General features: G+C 40.0%; 1 long non-coding RNA gene across 1 annotated transcript in view; it reads left to right on the top strand.

Annotated features, from left to right (window-relative positions):
• Window positions 1-3,150: 3,150 nt before the first annotated feature.
• The window catches only part of LOC116216938, a 50,749-nt gene continuing 31,410 nt past the window's right edge, over window positions 3,151-22,489 (top strand). Inside the window, exon 1 of the long non-coding RNA XR_004160670.1 lies at window positions 3,151-3,282. This is a non-coding gene — a long non-coding RNA (uncharacterized LOC116216938). The remainder of the gene's footprint in view (window positions 3,283-22,489) is intronic.

Genomic DNA, 22,489 nt, shown 5'->3' with positions numbered 1-22,489 from the left:
TGCTGGTCCTGCTGGGCTGTGGGCTTTGCAAGCCTGCGGAGGGAATCAGCACCAAGTGGAGGGGAAATTGATAAAGAGAAGCAGACGGTGTGTTTATGCAATAAATCCTGGTCCCTTTTCTCTTCATCTGCTTGGCACGGCTGTGTCCAGAGGGAGCCATAACCATGAGAAGGATACCTGCCTGCTCTGCAGCCGTGCTGCGGCACTCCGTAGCCATGCGGGAGGAGGAGCAGCACTGCTCTGTGCAGCAGCTCTCGGCTAGCTGCGTGTCTGCATTCACAGGGAAAGAGGCATTCTGAAAAAATGGAAAGCCAAAACATTTTCCACCTACTGGAGAAACAGGGAAAGGACTTTTTTTTTCTTGTAAGGATCAGAAGTTTGTTCGGAGCTGGGCCTCATTCATGCATTGCAAGGAGGTCCTTTGATTTATGCTGAGCTGATTTTGGAGGACACTTTTCTCTGGTGATTAGTAGCATTTGAATAGTGTTATGTTGTGAGGTGTTAAGCACAGTTATTTTCTGCTTGGTAAATACCCAGGTCAGTATGCAAAGGGAAAAGCCACAGCACCTCCCATGAAAAGGAACCCCTTAGTGATGCTGCATGCTGGGGGCTCTGCTTCTCCTCTGCTCTCCCTTCCTGCCATTTTTCTGTGTCTGGGCCAACTTCGTCCAGAGCGCTTGCATCCTCCCCTTGCTCTCTGTCACTGAGATGCTGTGCCCATTTCCCTGAAGAGGCAGGGAAGCTGGGATCCCCCATGCCAGCTCCTGCTCACCTGCTGGGGCTGTGCTCTCCTTCTAGCACACCTGAGACCAGTCAGCTGAATTCATAGCTTTGCTGCACTGGGGTTTGATGTGAGGCATGGCCCTCTCCTTTCCTCTTTTTCAAGCTGTGTTTAGGAGAGCTGAATTTAGTTTTTCCTTTCTGCAGAGCTTTAAATGTCGAGGGGCTCTCCTTAGTTATAAGTGCTCTCCTATCCTGTAGGCTTCAGGAAGTGAGATTTTTTAGCACATAGGAAGATCAGATGCTCAGAGAGACAGTTGTGAGGTGTGATGTGAAACACTCGAATTTCTTTTCTTGCAGAGCACATTATGGGTCATATTGCCCCGAACCGTTCTCATTACACCTACCTGGTAACTTGAACTCATTTCCTCACTTTGAGAAGGGACCTGGGAAAGAATTGACTCAGAAAGTAGTTTGTGGTGATGCAGTCCTTTAAGAGTTTAGAAAAGTAGGCAAAAGAGGTGTCTTAAATAGAATGATTTGTCATTTTACAGACTCCCTGCCTGCAGGTGTTTTCTCCATGGTTGGGGAGATCTGCCCTTCCATTCTTCTGTGCTTTGTCTGTTCTGGGCTCTTCAAGGAAACTTGGATGTTGGTGTGAGGATGTACGGCAGTGATTTATTATGTGATGTAACAGAGAGCCAGCAAAGGCTGTTTACAAATTGGCTTTCTAAGCACTGTTGGACCATCATAGTATTTGTGGTGTGTATTTCTGAGCATCTCATCTGCATGTTCAGCATTCTGTACTCAAGATTACTTTTCAGTTCTTCATTGTCAGTTCATGGCCTGCAAGAAGAGTCAATCACACTTCCATCCAAATGTCTGCTTATGCAGACACTGAAGAGACCTTTATAATCATCTTTCTGCTATGTGTTGAAAATGTGGTGTTTACTCCAGGGCAGCATCTTATTTTATTACTGTGTATATCTCAAATTGCAGATCAAATACCATATGTAGTTCTGCTCCTTTCAGTAGAACCCTCTAATAACAGACTTCTGGTCTTTTCCTATATGCATCAATTTTGCCTCAAAAGCCAAAAAATGTTTGATGCATGCTTAATAATCTAATGAAAAAGTGATTTTCTGCTGTGTTGTATTTCTTTTCATCAGGTATTTTAAAGAGGATGTAATATTGGTACTGTTCCCAGATGCTTCGTGAAAACAAATACTAATACCTAATTACTGCCTTACAAACACTTTATTCTTTGTGGTGGTAATTTATAACAGAATATTATTAATTAGACCAGAGGCTTGGTCCCAGTTGGTGAGGTATCTGCCTTTCTGATCTCATTATTTTCCTTTAGCACATACATCATTGTCATTGTCATTTTTTAATAGAGACAAAATAATGCTAAAATGCATTCTTAACTGTAATTTTACCTGAGTTTCTAGGAGATGAAAGGCAGTGAATGAAGTCATCTGGTGCCTTTCTCTACGTTGTCCTGAGTCATCAGAGTAGTCTGAGGGGTTAATGTCCTAACTAATACCAATTATTTCAAAGAGTGGCATCTGTTTCAAACCAGAAACCATTCATGGGAAAAAAACCATTCAAAGAAGCTATTCAAAGAGCTCAGACATGGAAAGACTGTATAGCAGCACAAATCCACTAACAGTAAGATCAAAACTGTGACATTTTCATAGTGACAGAGAGCAGTGGTACACCCAGCAATGAGCCTGCTTGTCTGAGAACCCGTGGTGGCTGGGCACCTCTAGGTATGACACGTGATACAGAGGGCTTGATGTGCAAGCATGATGCTTTCCATTCTTTTTGACATTGCTGACTGAAGCCAAAATGTTGTACTATTTGATTTAAAATAATGTACAGTTACACATTCTGGTGGATGCATTTATATCCTGTAGTGTGATTTTTTTCCCCATGAAATTTGGACTGTTAAAAAAAAAAATTGGAATGTAGGACTCATTAAAACCAAGCCATTGTAAATAGAGAAATTATTGTGCTTGCACAAAATAGTAAAATGGTTGTCCGGTGCAAAAGAATTCATATAGAGGCTTGGTTGTCAAAACTGAGCCTTATATATGCAAATTATCAGCAATTTCTTACAAATGCTCACTGTTGTGCCATCCAGAAATGTTTGGACTCCAGATCTATTCACATTTAGCATTCTATGATCCTTTGATTTTGCATTCTACTATTCTATATTTAGCCATTCTATTGTGAATCTGTTTCTTGACAACCTGGTAAAATACAAGATAATAAAGAGACACAAAATGTAGTTTCTATTCATTGGCAACGTATTTCTACATGTTATTGTCTCCACTGAATTAAATTACGTAAAAAAAAACATAACACCCCAAAAACAACAAAAGACCAAACTTGCAAGTGGATTTCAATTATTAGTTAAAGGATAAATTGTTAACTAGTCTCATCTGACTTTCCAAAAAATCTGTATGCTTCCATTTTTCAGGTGGATTCAGGTGCCTGCAGTGGTAATCAAGAGAAGAAAGCCATGGTATTGTCCGCTTGAGAGTAGGGGAAAAAAAGGTAGGCTTTGAATTCATTCGTTGTAACTTTGGTTCTTTCTTTGGAAGACTATCTTATTATCAGTGGATGGATTCTCTCAAAATGTTAATTCCTATTTATTGTCTTTTAAACCCACAAGTAATGAAAATTATTTCTTTAATCAAAAAGAAAATATGAGATGGTATAATACATCATTAAATAAGCCTGTAAGTGCTACACAGAAGTTATAAACTACTTTTTATGATGCATAATAATGACTTTTACTCTTGAGACAAGACTGACATTCTTGCAGCTCAAATGTGTGTTAGGATTATGTGGTAGAAAGCTATTTTGGTATTACAACATAATTTGCAATGAGAAATATGACTGCTGAACTGGGATGGTGGATTTTGTCCCTGGTGATTTCTGGCTTTTGGCCTTTCCATCTGGGTCTGCCCCATGCATGCAGGGAGCGGGTAAGGGCCGGGTGAAGATAAAGATGGGAATCCTGGACCAGCTGGGCTCCTCTAAGGGTTGTGATAGGTTTTAGGATCAGTTGTGTGTTATCTTTTTGGTTACTTGTTCATGATGTGGTAGCTGTTGGACAAGACTCCTAGCTGGTAAATGCACTCGTAGCCCAGGTAACTATGGAGCTGCACCATCTATACTTTCTGCCATAGATTGCATTTGCATTTTGCTCCTACATCTGCAAATGCGCAAATGGCCCAGAAGTTTCAGTGGAAGTTACAACAATTTGGTAGTAGTTCTCAGAGCAGTTCAAGGCTTCTCAGCACAGCAGATAAAACTGTATTTCTCTGCCCTAAGCAGAGGGCTGGGAGCAGAAGTGGGACAGGGAACGGTGCAGGGGAGGGCTGAAGAACTGGGCTGCTGACTCACGCTCCCTGGGGAGGCTGGCAGGAGCCTGGTCGATGACTGCTCTGCAGCCTGCAGAACAGCCCGTGCTTGACCCCTGCATGTAGGGCGAGGAGAGTCTGTCCACCATTAAAGTTTCATCTCAATTGCTGCTGTCCGGAGAGCGACTCGAGGCAGACAGTTCCTGCAGAGATGCTCGTCTGTCCCTGTTTTTTAGCACCCAGCCGTAGGGCTGTCATCTGGGTGGTTTTGTTGTGTGCGCCCAGTCTCTGCCTTTTTTGACTGTTTTCTGTTTGTCTTCAGCCCTTTCTAGTTGAAGCATCTTTACTTATTAGTATGTATCCTCTTGCTGGCAGTGGCCATTTGTTAGGTTTAGGGTGCCAGATGCACGTGATGGTAGATCCTCCTGCTGCTGCAGAACGGCTTTGTAACGTAATAAATGAAAATGATTCTTTCCATACATCCCATCTCTGAGCACGTGAACACTGTAGCCTTGTTAAGAATGTTTCAGGTATTTTCCTTTTTCTGAATGGCGTTAGTGATGCCCTTCAAAGAGTGAAGTATCCCTGTGTTGGCTGTGCAGGGTTTTATGCAATATTTAAGATTTTTTCTGGATCCTCTTGTTATTCCCATGACTTGATATAGAATGGCTCACAAAGGAGACCAGGTGCAAAGTGTCCATAGAGAGCACATTGAGTTTAGGCTCTCAAACCCACAGGGAAATGTTCTGTTATCCCCTGTTAGCATAAGCAGTTTCACAGCTGATGTGAAGTAACACAAGGGTTAGGATGGCAGTCAGATTCACAGATGCTACTTCTAGAAAAACGAATTGAGAAGGACCACTGAAGATGCTAAACTTGCAATGTATTTGCCTGTAACATGATTTTGAAACTCAAGCAAGGAGAGTAGCAGGGTGAGCTATTAAAATTCAGTTTTACAACTGACAGGAAAGGTAGTGTGAGCTCATTTCCACAGGCATTGGTTTCTGCTCTTTTGTTCTTGTTCTTAATATTTTGCTTAATTAATTAAAGAGAACAGATCTAACTTGGAAATATTTGTATCACTGCAGCATACTTCTATTTCCAGGGTTTATCTGCAGTAATGTTAAGATACAAGATTTTTCTTTCTTTATTATTATCTTTTTGAAGGTGACTGTTCTAGCAAATAAATGTAATGAAGGCAGCAAGGCAGCTGTGTGTTTCAGTTTTCAGATGGTGCCGGGTATGATTAGCATAGACGGCAAGGGAGCAGACAGCATGGATTAAACAACATGCTCAAATCACTCTCAGGCTTTTCCTCAGGGCACTGTTCATTAATTCAAACAACAACAAAAAAGCCCTCGCAAGGCAACACAAAATGAAGCATCTTTCCTCAACCAGCACAGCTGCTGGCTGCCTTCCTTGCTTGCCTGGGGCTGGTTCCAGGAGTCACCTTCCCCATCAAATCCTGCAAATGAGTCCCTTACAAAGGAGAAAAGACCTGGGAAGAAGATGACCTCAAAACCTGGGACGAACTGGAGGAAGGGGTGCTGGGTTTATGAAAGGCAGGCCGTGTTACATATACTGTTAATACGACTATATTGATATGTAAATAATCTCTAATTCCGAAACTATTTGGAAGGAGGTTGGGGATTTTGTCTCCTGGAAGAAGAGTTGAGTTTCTAGCTGTTTCCATACAAGTTCCTTCCTGCTCTGTGGTTGAGGTGGGCAGACAGAGGCACATTGCCCTCAGATGCTGGGAAATGTAGGATTTGAATTCAATTTGTAAACAAACACCTTGAGTTGCTACAAATACGACTTTTGAAATGCCTTTTAGTTTGTATGCTTGAATGCTAGGTGACTTTTCTTTGGCTCCGGGTTTGGTGGATTCAAGGTCTGACGCTCAAGAAGAGCCCCTGCATTGCTACTGGGAGCAGTTATCTTTCCACTGACCCTTGGAGCAGTGTAGGGCTCTTCTCCTGTCTTAGGCAGTAATCTCTGTCCCATAAGCAAGGCCCTGTTGTTGTCCTCTTGATTTTCCTTTCACATGTAAGGTTGGTTCTCTTGCAAATCTACCTCATTCTGAATTTGATCAGTGAACATTATCATGACCGTGTCCCTTTAACAAATGTAATGATGTATAACAAGGCCTGCAGTAAGTAATTACTTGGACTCTCTTACTAATTAATTACCTGAGGATATTTATGGTCTGTTCAGCACAGAACTGGCACTGAAAAAAAAAAGGAATGTAATCACAGAAATGTTCCCAGTGTAAAGGGTGTTATATTAATGCTTCATTTCAAGAACTAAAGTTAATACAGTTTTTTTGTTGTTGTTGTTGAAATAATTGAATTCCAACCCTTCTGGTTCATGGAAGAGTCATACATTTTCTCCAAGTAAATATTCCAAAGTCTTCTGTATTGAAATTGTAGAAGTTAGAAGCGAAACTGACGTGTTTATTCTCGCATCCCCATTTTTTTTCCATTCCTTGGTTCCTGTAGAACCAGGTGCTGGTTTTTGTTACTGCAGAACAGCCTACCTGGGATTCGTGCACAACTTGTTGTACAACCCTTGTTTTAAGTTCTGGCATTCTTGAAATCAGAGCACGTGATTTTATTGAGAGATGGTTTTATATAACAGTTAACAACTCTAACATTAACAGAGGCAAGGAGAAGAACGGGAAATTCTCACTGCTTTGACATGATGCAGTGGGATGGATGATCAGACCTTCCCAGTGGGAACTTTGAGAGTGTTGAAATGCAGAAGTATAATTTTCTGTCTGTATGTCCTGCTATTGTAACATCCCTAGCAATTACTTGATTGGCTGAGCAGTAGGATCTGTTCTCCTTGTCAGTGATTAGGAAAAAATATGCTTACCGTTAACCAGTCTTATTTTCTAGTTTATTTATTGTATATTATTATTTCTGATTGCTGTTGTCTTGCCTGTGCTGAAGCCTGAGATGACAAAGGTCTGAGCATTACCCAAGAGGTGACTTCATGAATTGCAGTGACACAAGCTAGCAGGAAAGCAGGACGGAAGGTATGGGGACAGTAGAAGGGAAGAGATGAATGATGCGGTATAACAGTCAGTGTATGTGTCCTTGCACTGAATAAGGGGCACGGTACTGAAAAGGCTGGGGCAAGTGCTTCCTAAGGAGCTGAATCCTGGGAGCTCTTGTAGGGTGCTTGGGGAGGACTGGAGCAGGGTAGCAGGGACACTAATTAGCACGAACGCTGAAGTCTGTGGGTGCTTTGGAAGTCAGTTAACAAAGCTTGTGAGGATTTTCTTGTTTCACTTCTTCCTCAGTTGCTTTATAACCCTCAAAGTGTTTTGTTTCAGTGTTTTGTTTTGCTGTGTGCATAGTGCCATAGATCCTGACTGTAAATGGGTGAACTGCTGCCAGCTACCACTCTGTTAGCTCCCATATGCAGATAGCTGCTCTGAACCTGGCTGCGTGGGTAGTGGGTTGTTACATGAGGTCATCTACATATTCCAAAGGTTAAAGGGAAGTATTTCTGGATCATTCAAGCTTTTGTTTGTATGCTACTTGATAAAATAGCAGCAATTAGTATCATCTTTCTGAGAAACAGGAGTGATCTTATCAAATTTTGGGAGAAGGTTAGTGCTAATGCATGTTATTTATATGGCTTTGCATTGAAGAATTTCAATTTACAGCATGGATAGTTCAATTTCTATTTAGGGTGCAGTTCCAAAGGAAGTATAATTACAATCAAGGGGTGTCATGGAGCTGGTGAAGCATTATGTTAAGAAAACATAAGAGATATTTTGTGAAAACATTTTAGGGTTATACCTTCCTAAATACAGAGGAAGCATAACTAAGCGAGAAAAAAAAGTTTGGGCATTTAGAATCATGGAATCATTTGAGTTGGAAAGGGGCCTTGTCCTTCCTGAGGCCATCCATACACAGCTTCATAGCATTCCTATACTCCTCCCAGGGTACCTGGACCCTGCTTCCACTGCCAGTCCATCTTCTTCTTGCTCTCCAGCTTGACCAGCATGTCTTGGTTCAACTATGCTAATCTATTGCCTTCCTTTCCTGATTTCCTACACTTCAGGTAGGGAGCTCTACTGCTCTGCAGAAAGTTTCCTTAAAGATCAGCCAGCTCCACTCTGTTGCCTGGTCCTTTGAGGTCTGTTTCCCAAGAGGAGTTGTTGACTAACTCCCTGTAGAGCTGGAATTTGGCTTTTCTAAAACTTAGCGTCCTGATTTCAGTCTTTGTCTGATATCCCTCAGGAGCATGAACTCCACCACTGCACAATTACTGCAGCCCAGGCAGCATCCAATCCTGATTTCACTAATTGGTTCATTTGCATTTATGAGGTCAAGTATTGCAAGTATCGCACCCCCCTGGTGGGGCTGTCTATTACTTGGCTCAAGGAGTTATCCTTGGTGAGTTCCAGGAGCCTCCTGGGTTGCCTACAGCTTGCTATGCTACTTTTCTAGTGGATGTCAGAGTGGTTGAAGTCCCCCAGCAAGCTGAGAGCCTGCAATCGTGACACCTCCTGTAACTGGAGGAAGGTGTCTTCATCTAGAGGCTCTGTTTGATCAGGTGGCTGGTAATAAACACCAACTGCAAGGCTCCCTTTGTTGCTTCTGTCTCTAGCTCTCACTCATAAGCTTTTCACATGCTTATGACAATTCTTTGGATAGCTCTTCACACTCCATTCCTTCTGCAGCATGGAAGGCAACGCCTCTACCCCTTCTTTCTTGCCTCTCTTTTGAACAGCTTGTAGCCATTGTTAGGGCTACAATGCAGTCGTGGGAATCACCCCACCAAACTACATCATGGTTTTCTATTAGCACAGTGGCTTCCAACTCCTCGTGTTTCCCAAAGGTTGTGCATGGGTGTAGAGAAACTTCAAGTGGGGCAGCTGGCCTTGTTGCCTTCTTGGAGAATGATTCCTTGATAACTCCTTGAGTTCTCTGTGGCCTTCTCCTGTAGTATCAGTGTGCCCTGGCTCACTTTAAGATTTCAAGTGCTGCAGTGTGGGCAGCACATCTCAGGGCAGCACGGCCTACAAGTGCTCCGTCCCTCTAACCTAGTTATGCTATCTTTCACATGGTCATGGGCAGTCTCACTGTCACCTGGCTCCCCCTTCAAACCGAGATAAAGCCTGCCAATGAGCCCCTTTCACTCTTATAAAAGACACTTAACTTTATTCACTTCATTTGTGAAGTAACCACCTCTGCTGTATCCAGCCCATACACGAGACTATATCCATTTTTCCAAAAAGAGATGTAATTAATGAACCTTTATCAGAATTTTTTTCAATCTGTCATGTTTGAGCTCTTTTTGTTAATGAGAAGATGATTCAGTACCATGTCAAAGCATACATAAATCTACTCAGTGGCAGTACATATAATTCATTTGAAGTGGATACAATTGATACTTATTTAATATGGACAAAATTTGAAGATGCCCATTTTTCTTCACCTTTCCAGTTGGTTTTCCTTCACACAGTATGAATGCTTCAAGTGACCATGATCGTCTCCCACAAGCACCTGTCCAACCATACTTTTTAATCCACTCATTTACAGCAGTCTTTGCTTGTGGGAAAATATTGAGATGCAATCAGGCAAAGCTGTCAGATTGTTCTGTGTCTGAATGCAAGATGCTGATTACTGTTGCCATTGCTAGCTGAATTACACTATTAAAGGCTTTTATGAAGTATTTGCATTGCTTGTTCATACAAATATAAAATCTTGGCAACGCCATGGTGGAGGAAACAATGCTCATCTTGTGACACTTTTCTTCTAAGATAAGACAGCAACAATAATCTGTGGAAAACATCTATACACGGCACATTTAATAACGTCTTTTTGTTTGTTAATTGCAAAATTATTTAAACTACATCTTGCTCTGTTGTGTGCAGATTGTTGTGCACACATTCTCTAGAATGCAGAGGTGTTAAGGATGGGGCAGACCTGTGCCTCTATGGGATGTCCAGGTTGTGTGCTGCTGAGTTTTGGAGGATAGGGAGGGAAATCAGAAAACAGACTGACAAACATGGGATAGGAAACTGCTAGAATAGTTGTGTTATTGCAGAAAGTTTATCTGTGGGGCAGTAAGTCTACTGTTGTGCAGTGTTTTTTAGCATTGGATAAACCCATTGTACAGAGAGATGGCCTTTGTCATAGGGATTAGTGCAAATGGTGTCTGAAACAAGATGAACCAAGTAGTGATTCAGCTTTTCTGGTGTTCTCCAGGAAATTCCCTGGCTAAGAAAATCCAGGTGTTGGAGATGTTGAGTGAGGAAGCAATTTCAGAGAGGTCTCACCACACTGTGTTATGCCTGAGGCAAGGAAGAAGGGTCTTGGTTTATATTCTAAAGCAGGAACACCTCAAGCTCTCCTTGCTGTCAGCTGCAGCTGAAAACATAAATGTAAATATAAATTCTTGTGAATACCCAGGAAGCTCTTGTGGTGGTGCTGAGACACATCAGCTTTTTTCTGCTGTTGCTTTGGTATTGCATTGTTTCTTGTGTTCCTTTGTATCAATTATGCTACTAAAACAAAAGAAAATATTCCATTGTTTTAGTAAGAGCCATTCACAACAAGCTTTGTTACAAAGCCATTTAGCAGCCAGAACTCAGCACAGCACAGAAACACTTTGCTACAGCTTCATCCTTGGCAGCAGGGAATGCCACAGCAGTACGACCAAAGTCTGCAGTGGCAACACTTGTGAAAAGGAACTGCTTGAAAAGGAGTTGTTAGGAAATGGCACAAAACCATAATCCTGGGAGTGACCTGCTGTTCTCTCTTGGCACCTTTCTAAAAAATGTGTGTGTTACAGTAAAACACTTGAGAAAAAAAATTGCCTGCCTTGTCTTCTTGCTTTATTGCTTGCAAATGTCATTCTGCAAATTGCTGATGCATTTCTATTATTCAACAGCTATTTAATAAGATGGGATAAAGATTTTGCATTTTGGCCGTTGCTTTCAATGTAGCAGGCATTATTTGGTGCAGGTTGAAAGTTCCAGGGGACATTTTCTCTTGTCCAGCCATAATCTGAAGTTATAAGCTCTTCTTCTGCACTTTAAGACAATGCCTTTGTGCTTCTCACTTTAATTTGTGCCTGTTACCAATGCAGGACTGTCAAGAACTGTGTTGCTGGAGAGGACAAACAGTTGTCAAGAGTAATTTAATACTTGATTATTTCTGCAAGCTGTATGACATAATGATTTATCCTATTTTTTAATACTACCTGTTTTCATTCTTACTACTTTGTATCTTTTAGCTGACATAGAAATAATTTCAACCTAGAGCCAAATTCTATAATAAGAGTTGAAAATATGACAAAATAAATTCTACTGACCTGAAAGCAAATATAATGAGAATATAGAATGTAGCAGTTTCATTGTCAGTGAGGATAATCCTTGGTGGATGTACATTTCCCTGTTTAATGTGTTAGAGCCATTGAACTTGCATTATGAAGGATCTGCTGCCTTATGAAGATCCCAGCTTAGAGCAAGAGATGCAGAGTTGGGGGTCCTGGATTCTTCTTTGGAATCTGCCATGAAAACGATGCCTGTGCTGTGTGTGTACTTTTATCACCTGGCCTCTGTTTTCCGCACATTATCTATTTGGTGATAAGTAAAGCCGCATGAAGTATTCTTGCAAAAAAATCTATAAAAATCACACATATTCAAATTAGCTAAATATTCAGTAATTTCACTCTCATTAGGCCATATCAGCCCAATTTCTTCTGCCAGTTTCAATTAATCCATTGTTGAAATGGTTGACAGCACGTGACTGCCTTTGCAGCCTCCTCTCTCTTCACTTAGCACATGAGAAGCTGATGGGCTGAAGACTCTTGTCAGCCTCTTCTGATGTGGTTTGCCAACAGATGGCAACAGGTCTTTGAGGAGAAACCAGTTGTTGCTGCTTTCAGCATCAACACAGAATTTCAGCACTGTCTGGGAGAGGAACATAACACGATCCTGAGCCTGCTTCCAGCCTCAGACATTCTTTTATCAATTAGCAAAGCTGCTGATGGATTTGACACAGCCTTGGAAATGCCTGTGTCCCACAGGATGTGATCTGCTATGCTCTGCAGAAAGTTGGGAGATACAGAAGTTGAATGTAGGGTACAATTTTTTCTTATTGGTAAGACAGTCTTTTTTTCCTGGAAAGGATAGAGTGCAAAGCCTAATGCTTACAGAAGGCATTATTGTGCATAGTATATAGGTAGACATTACAAATAGGAGCACACCTTGTCAAATCTTCACCCAGGCAACACTGCCTGAGTAGTATCTTGAGTTTAATGCCGTACAAGTGCTGGATGGTTACCATGTGACATGTGAGTGCTGGTATAATTAGTATGCTCAGCATTTCACAGTATCACACAGCACTCAAGCTGCTAAATGGAGCAAGTGCCAGCAGTAGGGCTGGTCAGGGCTTAACTTCCCAGGCATGCTGGTGACTCACTTTCCTGCCACTGGCTCCAGCACATTTGCCATTCTCACTTGCAGCTCCTGTCATGAGCCCCAAAATGAATACTTATGTGTGATTCGTTGAGGGAGAGACTGTTGCAGTGTGCAGTGCAGAGCTGAAGGTAATCAGGTGGGATCACTCTTGTAAGCAGCAAGGAGTTGCCCTTGTAAAATAAAAGGCTTGCAGAACGCTGAGATGAGAGGCGTAGTGAAGCTTGGGTCTGTGCAATGTTCACTGCAAGATGGATATGTCCACATCTGCTTTGCACAATTTTGGTTTATAGCTCTCAACCCAGTCCAAATAGTAAGAACACCACAGCACATCAGGAATGATCATCCTGGTTGCAAAGGCACTGGAAGTGATCCCGTTAGTGCTTAGGCTCATGTTTTAAAATGGATTTAGAGCCCCAGTTTGTTTGCTTTTTCTCTCTCACTCTTAAAAACCGTATGTGGCTGACAGCAACGGTTCTGGCCTTTATCATCCTCATCTTCAGCACACACGTGTTCACCAGTCTTATTCATTTCTGGTAACGTTCTTAGAGCTCTTCTGCAGCCTCTGGTAGGAAGCATGCTTTGGTATTTTGGCCATTTTCATTCTCCTGTTCACCATATGCTGTGGCAGATTTATGAAGGATTACATCTGCATAATCATCAACCTGTTTTATTTCATCAGCTGTTCCAGTTGGCAGCACCAGGTGCTTTCCTCAGTCTTTCTGCTTTCTCCCTTTTAGTTTTGTTCACTGCCCACAAAACAAATGGTCCTCCTATGGCCACCTAAATGGCTGCCATTTTCTTATTACCATATGGCTCATCCCTCAGTGGCTCATGCGACACGCAGAAATTACCTAGCCAACAAGCCTTGCTGCTGGTCGTTTCTCACAGACCAGGCTGTTGGTGCTGCTTGGGGATATCGTTTGTGCAACTTCAGATGAGATAAAGGGATCTCGCCATTGCGTCCTTCTCTGAGACTTCTGCACGTGTTTTGTCTTCATATAAGTAGTCATTTTATCAATTCATAAATATGTCTTCTTCTTAGTGAAATGAGATGGGACTTGCTCAGGAGTGAGGAAAAACCGATTTTATTTCTGAAATTGACATTGGTCTACAAAATAAAATGTGTTCACTTGACAACCTGTTGCTGTCCCTTCCTAGAAGGAATGCCCAGGCAGTGCTTCTTTTAGTGACTTAGTATTAGTTCCACCTCGGTTTATTTCACAGATCTTGTTGTGTTTCAGGACTGTTTTTGTGTTTTTTTCCTTTGTTTGGAGCAGGAGGTCTCTGGGAGCCATCTGGGACCTACTGTGTTATTTACCATAGAGATAATAATACAGTGATACATTTTAAACTGCTTTTTAATGTGTTTTCTGGCAAATTGTCTGTTGCTGTGCTAGGTGTGAAATCATCTTAAGGGGGACAAGTGGTATTGGCATTTGTGCAGGCTTGTTGATTCTAACTAACATTTGCATTAGATTAGAACGGTAAATGCTGTCTTCAGTGCAGAAACATTTTGCATGTTCTCAATGGTATTTTAAAATGGAGTATTGCTAGTTTGAATATGAGTCAGCTGAAATTACAGAAAACGTTTCCTTTAAAATACCATCTGAATAGAAACAGGTGTCATATCACACAGAACCTGAAACAAAGCATAGCGCAAAACTTGTGTGGCATGTAATAACCCTAGTATTAGAATCTATAATGTTTTAATTTCTTCCTTGGGATATCTTTTGTGCTCTTGGAATAGTACATTTGCATGTGAATGGAAAAAGCTAAATTATATTCCTAGGTTCAAGGAAAGAAGCTAATTCTAACACTATTGATAGAGGAACTTCTTCATTTTATTTCTAACATCATTGTATCAGGCTAAAACTCTTCTTATTGCCATCAGCATGTTTGTCAGGTGAAGTTCTGAGATCATCTAAATATTTTATGAGGTTCAGTGAACAGTGAAAATAATCTTGCTAAAACCTGTCTTGCTAGTAGATTAATCAGTACTATAGTTTCTCTTTTTTATTGGAAGTTATTAGTATTCAACTTAGTTTATACTCATCTTTCTGTTTACCTGTGAAAGCAGTGAAAAAAGCAGTTCCATGTAGTTCCATGTCCAGGGATGGCAGTGGAGCTGTGAGGGCTCTGGAGCAGGAATCTGATGGGGAACGGCTGAGGGAGCTGGGATGGGTCAGTCTGGAGAGGAGGAGGCTCAGGGGAGATCTTAAAGCATAGCTCCCTGAAAGGAGGTTGTGGTGAGGGGGGGGGTTGGCCTCTGCTCTCTGTAACTAGTGATAGGATGAGAGGTAATGGCCTCAAGTTTCTCCAGAGGAGGTTCACACTGGATATTAGGAAAAATTTCTTCTCCAAAAGAGTGGTCAGATGGAATCAGATGGAATGGGCTGCCTGAGGGAGGTGGGTGAGCCACCAACCCTGGAGATGTTCAAGAAACAATTTAGATGTTGTACTAAGGGACATGGCTCAGTGGGGAAGTATTGGTGATAGGTGGACTGTGGGACTGTCTTGGAGGTTTTTTCCAACCGTGGTGATTCTACGAATATCAGTTCATTTTAATTCAGGGAAGATGCCATGGTCATTTTCACAAATCATTTTTTTAATTTGTGTATGTGTGTCTATGTGTATGTATCTATCCTCTGATACAAACCTAAATACACATATATTTGGACATTTATACACCTGTGTGCACGTATTGAGTTCTGTGTATTGAGTTCTTTGAAGGAAACAAATGGGTGGAAAAGCCAGAAATGATATCCTGTATTGGTCTATTTTGATGCTATAGAATAATATGAAATATCATTTTTGGAAAGGCCATCAAAATGAAATCTTGAGTGTATTTGAAATCAAAATGATCTGGAGGCATAGCAAACACAAGGCGTTTTATTTATTGCAAAGAAGTTTCACAAAGAGGGAAGATAAGACTGACTGCGTAAACAAGTAGCTTTTAGATAGCAGATAAACCTGTAAAATGAAATCAGTTGACTGATGGACAGAAAATATTATACGTCTGTTCTCTGAGCTGTATTATCCATTTCACGGATGCTGAAGCAGCAGGCTGACTTCTTCACCTCTCCTGCTGGCAGTGTAAAATGGCAGCTACTGTATTTAGTTAAATTGTCACTTCAGTGATTAATGATTTCTAGAGACAGCACAGAAATACAATCAGCATGCTGAAACCTAATGGTTAATAAGAAAAAAGAGTGGAATGTTCAGAGCACTCTTTCTTTGTAATACGTAGGGCTGGCACGGGATGTAGATGAAGAGGATCATAATCTTCTCCTACTGCTGCTGGAGGCTTCATTTTGTTCAAAATGTGGCTGAGTCTGAGTCTTAAAAACATGCAAACAATATTTTAGGTGGAACTTATTATATATTTTTTAACTTCTGTGTAGCAAGGATTTCCAAATTCAAAACAAGGCACAACACGAAGAAAGGTGGAGTGCACATTGGCTCTTGCTCATTACTGTATGCTCACTGTCATTAAATACACTCAGAAAAATATGCTTTGAAGCCTGTATAGATCTTTCAGCATAAAAGCAATTGGGCTTTACTGAGGTTTATTAAGCAGTCGGGGTGAACCACATGCTTCTGAGCTTGGCATGCAAATTAAAGACCTCAGTTTGGGATTAAATAGTTCTGGGAAATAATATGGAAATGTATTAAGAATTTTCCTTGTTCTTCAATTACTGCATTGTACCTGCATAGTAGAGGGGATTATTATCATCTGGTAACCTGGTGCAATGCTTTAATTAAGAGCTACAGTCAATACAAAGAAAAAAGGATGTATCAGAGATGAAGGGGAGCCTGTTATGTTTCTGATGGCCTAAGTGCCAGAGCTGCAAGAAGTTTAATTTCCCTTTCCCTCTAGTATTCTTTTAAATAAAGACAATAGTGTAGCAGGAGTTGCATCAAGACCAATGAAAGCTCCCCAGGTAATTTTTATTGCAAAGTCTCAGATTTTGCACAAGATTTTGTGCTATATAACAGGCTATATACTCAAAACGGAGCCTTTGCAGTAGCTCTAAGATGCCTTGTTCATCAGCAACTATCTGAAATAGAGGAAGAAAGATCTCACATGGAGATGCATAACATGCATAACAGAGGACTGAGAGTGCTCTCGGCATGGAATAGGATTCAATTAATGTTGTGTTAAAAATCTGGGAATATTTCCAGATACAGGGATCCTCATTCATTCAACAACTAGACAGAAAGGAATGCAAAAAACCACCAGACAGGTGTAGGGTAATTTTAACTCCATGGAGGGGAGTGCAAGCACCAGTTCATCTTCACTCAATGACTGATAGCACAGCTGTTCCTGAAAGACGTGGGAATCACAGTTTTGCTGTGCCTAATAAAAGTAGGGCACAAAATGTTGGAGCTCTGTTGCGGTATCTTTGAGTTCCTATCAAATTGCTAGCATTGCTTGAATGCCCATTTCCATGACTGCACCTTACTGCTGGCCTTTCATCATGTGAGAATCTCAGCCCTAAAATCAAGTGATGTCTGCCTTGTTTTTTTTCCTTGGTCAAGGATCTCAGTAATTTTCATACTGAGTATTTTAGGCAACTTCTTAACCAGTTAAAACTCCCCTTCTGCATCTAGTGATGTCCTCTTCTGTCCTAGCACTCCACTGCACAAACTAGAGATCTAGAAGACTTCACAGGTTTTATATTACTTCTAACGTTCTAGAGCTGCCCAGAGGTTTGATTTTTATTTTAAATATTCTTCCTAGGCCATGGTCTCTCTCCTGATAGTACCAGCCCAAGGCCATTACTTGCTTTTAAGTTATAACAACTTGGATTTCAAAGTGCTTCTCACACTGTTGCTACTCATGGTGTCATTACAGAAAAGATAGTTTGTGCCTAAAATGATGCATCTGAATCTGAAATCTGGAATTTTGCAGTATCCAGGAAAATGTGAATCTCCTTTGGTTTTAATATTTATTTTAAATTAATTTCAAAACCACAGAATGATTACTGGGCCAGATCTACAGGGAAGTAACCATGTTTGTTGATTAAAGAGTTGCTGTTTGATCAAAAATATTCATAACAATTATGATCAAGATAGCAGCTTTAATTCCTCAAATACCTCGTAGGCAGCAGGATCTTTGAGCCTGTGGCAAAAATATACACTGTACAAAGAATTGTTTTATCTTCTCTGACTTCCTATTGCCTCAGGGATATGATGCAGCAGTTGTTTCAACTGAGTATGAGTTATGCTGTAGAGAGGTTTTATTTGGAATTTTCCCAGGATATGTGTTGATGGTATTTTTTCATTTTCATAAAAAGTTTCAGTACTATGAGAAACACATTGATCTTGCCTCAGTTGTCACTTGGGAAGAGAGCATCCTGTTCCCTCTTTTTGTGGCATCGTCTCTTAGCTGACAAGATATCTGCATCTATTGTACTCTTTTCTTGTTCTCCTTTCACTCTGACTGGCATGTCAATATGTGCAGGTGCTGATCTATACACTCAGGGACAATATATTAATGAAAGAAGAGTCATCTATATACCCTAACAAAAATATCTTCAGTTCACAATGCTCTTTTTCACTGATGCAACAGTTTACTTAATCTAAAAAAATTTCCAACTACGGAGAAAGCTTCTCAAGAGTGGGAAGATTAGTCACAGAAATCTGCTTTGTGCTTCATTTAAACAATATTTTAAATAGCCAAAAGTAGTATTAAATGTCTCACACTGAGATTTTAGCAAAAAGATATTAAATAGTATGTAGAATTGAGCAGGAATCTGTTCTAAAGTGGCATTCTCTAAGGGGATGCTATTGTACCCTGCCACATCCTATTGTTGTACAAAGATATTGTATACTTGATGAAGGATGTTCTTTCCATGCATGCTGTGATTCAGGCTTATATTAAAGGAGAGGATAGAAAAAAATGTATCAACAAAGAGGGATTTTCTCATGCTCAGACAGATCTTGAATTTATAATTCTCTAGTGTAATAGTGGCTTGTTGCTCTGATTTGTGCTGAACAACCATGAAAGGGATGTGTGGAGTCTGTCCAGTGCTTTCAGAAACACACTGAAAAACAGGACTAAACATTTAGTGGATCACCACTTCATGTATCTGGAAGGACCAGCTTCAGAATTTATGCTAAATGGAGAAATAAAAAGCAAGTACAGCCACTTGCAGGTGATGAGAATTTCATAGTTTAGAAACATGCACTTGAACAAATGATGACTAACAAATGTTAGCCATGGGTATTCATGCATCCAAAAATTATTATGACGTTCATAGTGAATAATCTAGCCTAAAATAATTCTATATTCTATCAAAAGCATCTGTGTCTTCATTTCTGAAAATCTGAGAGCATCTTACCTTGATTCTTATATTTCAGGTTCTCATTTTTATTTCCATGTGATTCAGATACTTACGCTCAAGGGGCTAAAGCAGCTGAACTAGGAACCTTTCTGTGCAGACTGATATTTTATAGTCACTGCTAGTGTCCCTTCACTGACCTCAACAGCAGTCATGTGGGCACATATTCTGTTCAAGTAACAAGTGCTGTAAGTCACCTACTGTGCAAATTAATTCAGCTTCAATAAGCAGAAACTGCTAAATGGTGTCAAATTATGGGCAGAAGTTATATGAAGATTTTCCCCTAAAGATGAATCTAACAAGTTATCTGGTCAATTTTAAGGAATAATACATAAAACCTGGCAGACCACATAAGATTTTATATTTGCAAAGCCAACTGTCATGGTCTGATTTTCACTTCAGAGCCAAAATATCATAAATATGTTTCAAAAAATATGTTTCCATGCAGTAGATTTACAAAATATATTGTTAGCTTTATATGTGGTGCTATATTGATTTGTTACTTGCACACCCAATAAATTAGTCTTTTTCTATAGAAAAGACTTCAAAGAACAGTTCTTAGTATAATATTACGATACCATACAAATGGCTGATGCAACTCTATCATTTTGTATGGATTAGAAACATGTAACTTCTCATCTCGTCTCCAGTTTCATTGCAATGGGTTTTGTTGCTCTAGCAAGTTCCAGTTGTGCGTGTTACTGATTTTACTTAATAAAATCCTTGTTACCACCTTTTCCTGTAAGACGTAGTTAGATGCATGTATTTTTATAACGGATGCCATTACAGAGTACAATTTAACACAGTGCACATTGTAAAGGTTGATCAGTGCTCTCCATTGGTATCAACACACACCAGAACACTTTCTTAGAAATGAGGAATAGGACAGGGTGATCTTGGCTCTCATTTGAAATGAAATGGGGTGCTGCCTTTGTTGACCTACCTGAACTTTTCTTTGTCTTTCCTTTCTTAGCTCTTTGACTCATTTCCATTTTATTTACTTGCTCCTGAATTCTGATTTTTTTCCCCAGTGCTTTGCATATTAACCACTTCCCTCCTGTTTCCCTTTTGTCTGCACTGGGAACTGTACAGAGAGATGGGGGTTTAGAGCACCTCAAAGATGGGTATTTATGAGCTGGCTGTGATTTCACTACATATCAAACCTGAAGAAACTTGCACAGCAAGCTGTCCCAAAAAATACTCTGGATGATAATTCTTACATAGAAGAACATAGAAAGCGAGGTGGAGAAATTTATGGTTCAAGCCAATAAATGTTTTCTTTTGTGTTTGTTATTGCACTCTAGGATTAGTAACTCTATAGGTCTTCAGTAAAATATTGGAAAGGAATATGCTATCCAGATTAAGGCAGTTCTGTAAAACCCCACTGTTACAAACTACGAGTCACAGAGCTCTTTCTTTAAATGGATAGTTATCTAAGAAGAAATGAGCCCTAAGTAAATAGTGTTATTTCTTCAGCTTACCACAAATTCATGCTAGTCCTAACATGGTAGATGTAAAACTCTGCAATATGACTATGGCTTGGGACAGAGATTGTTGCCCAAGAGGTTGCTTGCACCACCTTTGCCACAATGCAGAATTTCCCTTCAAGGATGTTTTCACTTCATTTCTGTTGATCAAAAGTTTGAGACCCACAGCCAAGAACAGAGCCAAGAACAGAGCTTATTCAGTTGTCCAGCTACCAAATGTATTTGTCATCTCTTTTGTTTTCTTTTCTTTTCACTTGTCTAAGACTTTTTGAATGATAAATGGCTGCTCTAATTAGCTTTTCAACACAGGTAAGAATGAGCAGCTTCTGAAATTCTTTAATGCCTATACTTTTAGGATGAATGTGATTTATGTACCATAGAATGGTTACTAAAATGACTCCTATTTCATGAGAAAGGAAATGTTCTTTTTACTTCAATTGAAAAACATTTTTTTCTGTGTTTTGCAAAATGTAACTAATTTCTTTTACACTTTCATTGATTGGATTTTGCAATTCAAAACATCTTTTACCCATACACTCGTACATATTAAAGAGAAACAATTCATCTGAAATGAGATGCTTCACACTCAATTATATCTAAATTTCTCATCTCCAACTCTTGATTTCAATCTTGGGTGTCTGTGCAGCTATTGAGGCTGAAACAATGCAGAAAAGAAATGCTGTTATTTTCAATTTGTAGCAATTATACTCAGAGCAAAGCAGATGAGGTGTTTTTCAGTTTCTGCACATGGAAAATGGCAGGCAACGTGTGGAAAGGTTGGCTGATTTCTATTAGAGAGAATCCCAGAATCATAAGGGTTAGAAGGGACCACTGGAGATCATCTACTTCAACTCCCCCCTGCTAAAGCTGGACAGCTGGAGCCTTGTCTGGCTCCTTTTGCTGCTGGTCAGCCTGGCTTTCTACCAAGAGACTCCTTGATTCACAAGGCTTATTTCTTTTCTCCTCTGACATTTTCTATTCCTCCTTCCTTCCCACTGGTTGTTTGACCTGGTGGTTTTTGGTTTATAGTTGCTACCCACACAGAACGCAAATTTGAGAGAAACAAACAAACAAAAACCCACTAGCAAACAGATTTGTGTATGATGAGAAACATCCAAGTGTGCATCCTTTAAAAAAGAAAGTTACCTAACTGTCCTCCCTGTGCTGATGACCCTCATCCATCATACTTTTGAACTGTGTTTCAGGAGGAGGGATGAACTGTGATGAACTGTGCCATCAAAACAGAAATTGCAGACTGACACAGATTTACAGGGAGTTCATAAAATATGCACTGATTTCCAGGATATGGAAACTGCAGAGTCATTTTTTGCTAGTTCTCACTACAAGAACAACTTGTGACCATTTAAAAATAATTTTGAGATTGCTTTTGAGTATAAACACAATGTAACATGAGCTATTAAATTAAGCATTGCAAATAGTAAAGTTAGCTGTATTTAGATTTAATATATTTAGTGATCAAAAATCAAAGTTTCACAGAAGTTAAGACCTGGTGAGCATAATTAAACTGGATTCTGTTAAAAGATACTGTCAGCAAAATAAAATGCAGGCTAAGGTAAAGTATACAGAACCTGCCATAAATTGAAAGCCTGCCAGTTTACCTGCAGCTTGTTTGTTCCTCAGTCATGCTGTAGATAGATGAGTTTAAGAATTAGGATTGGAAAGAAGTAGTTATCACCTTTCGCTTTGAGATGCTCAACCTTTATATCTATTTGAAAAGCTATTCCTTCAACTCCATGCAGTGTGAAGGGCAATTGTACTATCAAATACCTGCAAAAAGGAGAGAGGGCTTGTGTTTTTAATCGCATTACAGAAATACGATTGGAGATTTTTTGAATTCTTTAACTGTAGTATTCAGAGGAAGCTAAATGCTGAGAAAGTACAAATCGAGGTTTTTTTGAAGGGACTAGCTTTCTGCAGTTTCCAGTTTAGATGCTGCACATTCTTTAGTAGCCAACATGACTTCTGTCTGATTTTCTAAAATAACAATAATAAAAATGCTAAAAAGAAGTCAGCACAGTTGTATCATGTCTAAGATTCTCCAATTTAAAAGAAAATTAAAAAATCTGAATTTTATGTCTGTTTTTCAGGATTTTAAAT

This window comes from Meleagris gallopavo, chromosome 9, assembly GCF_000146605.3.
Source record: "Meleagris gallopavo isolate NT-WF06-2002-E0010 breed Aviagen turkey brand Nicholas breeding stock chromosome 9, Turkey_5.1, whole genome shotgun sequence".
NCBI lineage: Eukaryota > Metazoa > Chordata > Aves > Galliformes > Phasianidae > Meleagris > Meleagris gallopavo.
The sequence above is the reverse complement of the archived record's forward strand: the minus strand, read 5'-3'. Positions and strand labels throughout refer to the sequence as shown.